The following is a 6,882-nucleotide window of genomic DNA, read 5'->3' on the forward strand; positions in this document are numbered from 1 at the left end:
GTTAGAGGCAGGAAACATGTTCCCAATGTTGGGAGAGTCCAGAACAAGGGGCCACAGTTTAAGAATAAGGGGTAGGCCATTTAGAACTGAGATGAGGAAAAACTTTTTCAGTCAGAGAGTTGTGAATCTGTGGAATTCTCTGCCTCAGAAGGCAGTGGAGGCCAATTCTCTGAATGCATTCAAGAGAGAGTTAAATAGAGCTCTTAAGGATAGCGGAGTCAGGGGATATGGGGAGAAGGCAGGAACGGGGTACTGATTGAGAATGATCAGCCATGATCACATTGAATGGCGGTGCTGGCTCGAAGGGCCGAATGGCCTCCTCCTGCACCTATTGTCTATTGAGATCTCGGAGAAAACCCACGGGGAGAACGTACAAACTCCGTACGGACGGCACCCGTAGTCGGGGTGGAACCCGGGTCTCCGGCGCTTCAAGCGCTGTAAGGCAGCAACTCTACCGCCGCGCCACCGTGACGCCCATCTTTTAACCGGGTGTGAACGACGGGAGAGCATCGAAGGGAACCACGTGGTGTGAGGGGATGGAAAGGGTGGGGGGGGGGATATGGGATGGAGTAGTGAAGGGGCAGGGAGATAAAGGTCATGTTCATAAAGGATAGGAGCAGAATTAGGCCATTCGGCCCATCAAGTCTACTCCGCATTCACACATGGCCGATCTATCTCTCCCTCCCAACCCCATTCTCCTGCCTTCTCCCCATAACCCCAGACACCCGTACTAATCAAGAATCTATCTCTCTGTGCCTTCAAAGTATCCACTGACTTGTCCTCCACAGCCTTCTGTGGCAAAGAATTCCACTGATTCACCACCCTCTGACTAAAGAAATTCCTCCTCATCTCCTTCCTAAAGGAACGTCCTTTAATTCTGAGTGTGTGACCTCTAGTCCTAGACTCTCCCACCAGTGGAAACATCCTCTCTATCCAAGCCCTTCACTATTTGGTAAGTTTTAATGAGGTTCCCCCCTCGTCCTTCTGAACTCCAGCGAGTACAGGTCAAACGCAAAGAGTGTGAGGGAGAGGGGAATGAGGGGGCGCGGAGGGAGAAGAGGAGGGGGGAAGGAATGGAGGCAGTGGAACAACTGTGAGGGCCATGGAATGTGGAGGGGAGGGACACGAACACGATTGGGAGGATGGAGAGAGGGGGAGCTCAGGGTGAGGGAGAGAGCAAAGCAATGGGGGCGAGGGAGAAGGGGGTGAACAGAGGGAGAAAGGAGAAACAGAGAGAGAGAGAGAGTGTGAGGGCAATGAGGATGAGGTGAAGGAGAGAGAGTCGGGACAATGACAGAGAGGGAACAGCATCAAGGAGGGGGAGCAATGTGAATGAGGTGGGGGGTAGAGGTTCTGATTACTCTCTGCCTATGATAGTTCCACCCGGGAGGCATTAGAAGAAAGACCACACATTTCACTTCAGATGGAGATTAAGATCACCAGCACTATCTCACACACTGGGGCCAATTTCCAATTTACAGATGTCAATTAGCCTCCAAACCTGTACCTCTTTGGAATGGGGAAAGGAAACTGGGGCGCCCGGAGAAAGCCCACGTGGTCACGGGGAGAAGGTACAAGCTCCGTACGGACAACACCCGGGGTCTCTGGTGCTGAGAGGCACTGTAATGGTTTACAAAACAAAAAGACGCAGAGTGCTGGAGTAACTCAGCGGGTCAGGCAGCATCTGTGGAGAACGTGGGTAGGTGACGTTTCACAGAGTGCTGGAGTAACTCAGCGGGTCAGGCAGCATCTGTGGAGAACATGGGTAGGTGATGTTTCATAGAGTGCTGGATTAACTCAGCGGGTCAGGCAGCATCTGTGGAGAACATGGATAGGTGACGTTTCACAGAGTGCTGGAGTAACTCAGCGGGTCAGCAGGCATCTCTGTGGAACGTGGATAGGTAACGTTTCACAGAGTGCTGGAGTAACTCAGCGGGTCAGGCAGCATCTGTGGAGAACATGGATAGGTGACGTTTCACAGAGTGCTGGAGTAACTCAGCGGGTCAGGCAGCATCTGTGGAGAACGTGGATAGGTGACGTTTCGGGTCGGGACCCTTCTTCAGACTGAGTGTGTTGTCAACTGTTCACTCTTGCTCAACCTCCCCTTTTCACAACTAGCCCCAAGTCAACGATGAGTCCTGTTGGTGACTGGGCTGGTTGTCCCCATTGCAGCAACTGACTTGGCGGGAAGTAGTCCAGTGTCACCAGTAGATGTCACTGCCGCCACACAGCGGAAAGCCACCACCGCCAACATGAAGCCTTCGCCAACGCACTCTGAATGTTTTCACAGACTTCAGTCTGGTCGGTGTCTGTTGCCATGGGAATTATTCCAGGAACAGCAGCTACCCAAACACAGCCACATTTTAGTAAAACAGATTAAAGCGTTAAGACATGGTAAGACACGTCTCAGCTGCGGAGACAGGAAAAATAAACAGCTCAACATTGGGACAGGCAGCATCTCTGGAGAGAAGGAATAGCCTTCAGGAGAGTCAAAACAAGGGTCCCGACCCGCAACGTCACCCATTCCTTCTCTCCGGAGATGCTGCCTGACCCGCTGAGTTAAGAGACACGAAGGGTCTCGACCCGAAACGTCACCCATTCCTTCTCTCCAGAGATGCTGCCCGACCCGCTGAGTTAAGAGACACGAAGGGTCTCGACCCGAAACGTCACCCATTCCTTCTCTCCAGAGATGCTGCCCGACCCGCTGAGTTACTCCAGCATTTTGTGTCTACCTTCGGTTTAAACCAGCATCTGCAGTTCCTTCTAACACAGCTCAACCAACATTGGGAGCATTGCGTCAAAGCTGATGGACAATGCGAGTGAAGAATCGAGGAGGAAAGAGCGGTGGTGCGGTGGAATGGAAAGTAGGGAACTCTGAAGCACAAAGTGGGATGACAGTCCGTGGCAAAAATGTGGGATACACACGAAGAGAAGGAGCAAAAGATGGAATGAGAGCAAGATTCATAGTGTCTAGTTTAGTTGAAAGACACAGCATGGAAACAGGCCCTTCGGCCCACTGAGTCCACGCCGACCAGTGATCTAACACTATCCTACACACAAAGGACAATTTTATTGAAGCCAATTAATCTAAAGACCTGTACAAAGTTTGGGAGTGTGAGAGGAAACTGGAGCACCCGGAGAAAACCCACGCAGTCACAGAGAGAATGTCCAAACTCCGTGCAGACTGCAGGATCGAACCCGGGTCTCTGGCGCTGTGAGGCAGCAACTCGACCGCTGCAGCATTGTGCTGCCCAAGTTTAGTGTTATCATGTGTACCGAGGTACAGTGAAAAGCTTTTTTGTCGTGTGCTCCCCAGTCAGCTGAAAGACAATTCTCGCTGGAATTTAGAAGATTGAGGGGGGATCTTATAGAAACTTACAAAATTCTTAAGGGGTTGGACAGGCTAGATGCAGGAAGATTGTTCCCGATGTTGGGGAAGTCCAGAACAAGGGGGTCACAGTTTAAGGATAAGGGGGAAGTCTTTTAGGACCGAGATGAGAATGTTTTTTTTCACACAGAGAGTGGTGAGTCTGTGGAATTCTCTGCCACAGAAGGTAGTTGAGGCCAGTTCATTGGCTATATTTAAGAGGGAGTTAGATGTGGCCGTTGTGGCTAAAGGGATCAGGGGGTATGGAGAGAAGGCAGGTACGGGATACTGAGTTGGATGATCAGCCATGATCATATTGAATGGCGGTGCAGGCTCGAAGGGCCGAATGGCCTACTCCTGCACCTATTTTCTATGTTTCTATGTTATTTCATGATTACAATCAAGCCGTCTACATTGTACAGATGCAGGATAAAGGGAATAACGTTTAGTGCAATGTTCGAGGGTCTCCAATGTGGTCGATGCTAGGTCAGGACCCCTCTCTAGTTGGTGATAGGATGGTTCAGTTGCAGTTCAGAATAACTACAGCTGCCTTGCAGGACAGTGGTTGTGATATGAAATTGTTGAAATCTTTAGTGTTCAGTAGACTCCAATTAAAAGATGAGGTGTTTTTTCCCAGACTTAAAGTTGGAAACATAGAACATAGAGCAGCAGATCACAGGAACAGGTCCTTCAGCCCATGATGTCCTTGCCGAACTTGGCCCAAGATAAACTAATCTGTTCTGTCTGCATATCATCCATATCTGCCATTCCTGTCAAAAGTCCTTGAAAAGGTCATTCTAAATCAACTACTGCCTTGCCTACACCAAAATACCATCCTGGAAAGTTTCCAGTCAGGTTTCAGGGCCCACCACAGCACAGAGTCTGCCTTGTTGAAGGTACACAACGACCTGCTTCTCGCCATCGACACCGGCGACTGTGCAATCCTGCTCCTTCTCGACCTCAGCGCAGCGTTCGATACAGTGGACCACACCATCCTTATTGACCGTCTCCGGTACGGCGTTGGCGTTGATGGCACTGCCCTGAGCTGGTTCGTTTCCCTACCTCAAAAATATGAGTTTCTCCATCAACATAGGCAATTATTCCTCTTCCCCAGCTAGCCTCTCCTGCGGAGTTCCACAAGGCTCCATCCTAGGCCCCATTCTCTTCTCTCTATACATGCTCTCCATCGGCCAAATCATTCATAGGCACGGCATTTCTTTCCACTGCTGTGCGGATGACACACAGCTTTATCTCCCCCTGAAACCCAACAACCGGTCAAATTTAATCAGCCTCATGCACTGCCTTGAGGACATAAAATGGTGGATGGTACAGAACTTCCTTCAACTAAACGAGAGCAAGTCTGAGGTCATCCTATTCCCCCCCCCCCCCCCCCCCCCCCGACTCCATCAAAACGATAACAGGCAGCCTTGGAAGCCTATCCTCCCTGGTCAAACCGCATGTCAAAAACCTTGGCGTGATATTTGACTCTGCATTAAAGTTTGACAAGCAAGTCAACGCTGTGGTAAAAGCCAGCTTCTTCCAGCTTCGTACCAGAGCTAAAATCAAACCATGACCAGAGGGCACAGCTTTAAGGTGGGAGGGAGAACATTTAAAGCAGATGTACAGGGCAGGGTTGTTTATTTTACACACATTGGAGTTGGAGCAGACAGATACAATGGTGACATTCAAACAGGTGTTTAGATAGACAAATTGATGAGCAGAGAATGGAAGGATATCAAGTCAAGTCAAGTCAATTTTATTTGTATAGCACATTTAAAAACAACCCACGTTGACCAAAGTGCTGCACATCAGTTCAGGTATTAAGAAACGAACATACAATGGCACACAAACATAACAGCACATACATAAACAGTTCACAGCGCCCCCTCAGAGGGCCTCAAACACTAGGGAGTAGAAATAGGTTTTGAGCCTGGACTTAAAGAAGTGGATGGAGGGGGCAGTTCTGATGGGGAGAGGGATGCTGTTCCACAGTCTAGGAGCTGCAACCGCAAAAGCGCGGTCACCCCTGAGCTTAAGCCTAGACCGCGGGATAGTGAGTAGCCCCAAGTCGGCCGACCTGAGGGACCTGGAGATAGAGTGGTGGGTTAGAAGATTTTTGATATGGGGGGAGGGGGGGGGGGGGAAGCCCATTTAGGGCTTTGTATGTGAATAGGAGGAGCTTGAAGTTGATTCTGTACCGTACAGGGAGCCAGTGGAGAGGCCAGAATCGGGGTGATGTGGTCCCTTTTACGGGTACCCGTCAGGAGTCTCGCTGCGGCGTTTTGGACCAATTGCAGGCGGGACAGGGATGATTGGCTGATCCCAGTGTATAGGGAGTTGCAGCAGTCTAGGCGGGAGGAAATGAATGCGTGGGTGATATTTTTCAATGTCGTCAAATTGGAGGAATGGTTCGATTTTAGCTATGGTGCGAAGCTGGCTTTTACCACAGCGTTGACTTGCTTGTCAAACTTTAATGCAGAGTCCCATTCCTTCTATCCAGAGATGCTGAGTTACCCCGGGGTACATAATTGAACCCTTTGAGCCAGAAAGGGAGGCGAGGGAGGGAATATCACTGGAACGGTAACAAAGAAGGTCTTACCTGTTACAGGAAGGACTAAGGCATAGGGAAACTAAAAGGATTCCCATGGCAACAGTTTCTTTATTTGGAGGAAGTGAGCGGAGTGAAAGAAGAAGTTGTTCAATGGGAGGACGCCTACCGGCCAAGGGGGAATCAGGTGATCGAGGTGGGGAAGCATTCGTTCAAGGAAGCCAGCAGGGACGGGCTGTGCAGCGAAACAGGCATGACCAGTCTGAGCAGAACTGGCAACTCACTCTTTCCAGGCGCTGTATCTCTAAACTAAACAGAACGGTAGAAAAGTGAAACGTTCCGTGTCAGGAAGCAACTGGCTCTGCAAGGCACAAAGGAGATTGTCGGGGGGGGAGGGAGGGGGGGGGGGGGGGGGGGGGGGCGGGGGGAGAGAAGGTAGAAGTGGTTTGGCCTACGGCAGAGAAGGGGTGGAGAGAAGGGGGAGAGCAGAGGCCACGGAAAGAAGACCTCCAAAGATAAGAGCATTGGCCATAAGGAAATTTTTAAAAAAGCTGAAGAAACTCAGCGGGTCAGACAGCATCTCTGGAGAAAATTCTAAGTCCCAAACGTCACCTATTCCTTTTCCCCAGAGATGCTGCCTGACCCGCTGAGTTACTCCAGTCTATTGTGTACTATCTTTAGGTTAAACCAGCGTCTGCAGTTCCTTCCTAAACACCTAGCCATTAGGAAATGGTTGCCTTGCCTTTGGCAGTGGGGTTATGAACCAGGGTGGGAAGGAGTGGAGGGGGGGGGGGGTGGGTCAAGGAATCTTATGTACCAGGAAGGGAGGCGGGGGATAGAACACAGACTTGGGCCAAAGTGCATGTTTCCACTCTTTATCTTTCAATCAATCAACTGAATGGACTCACGCTATGTTGAGGTGCCAGGAGATTAAGACTAGGCTCTGTTTAGAGTCATAGAGCGTGAA

The sequence above is a fragment of the Rhinoraja longicauda genome, chromosome 41 (genome assembly GCF_053455715.1).
Source record: "Rhinoraja longicauda isolate Sanriku21f chromosome 41, sRhiLon1.1, whole genome shotgun sequence".
Taxonomy (NCBI): Eukaryota; Metazoa; Chordata; class Chondrichthyes; order Rajiformes; family Arhynchobatidae; genus Rhinoraja; species Rhinoraja longicauda.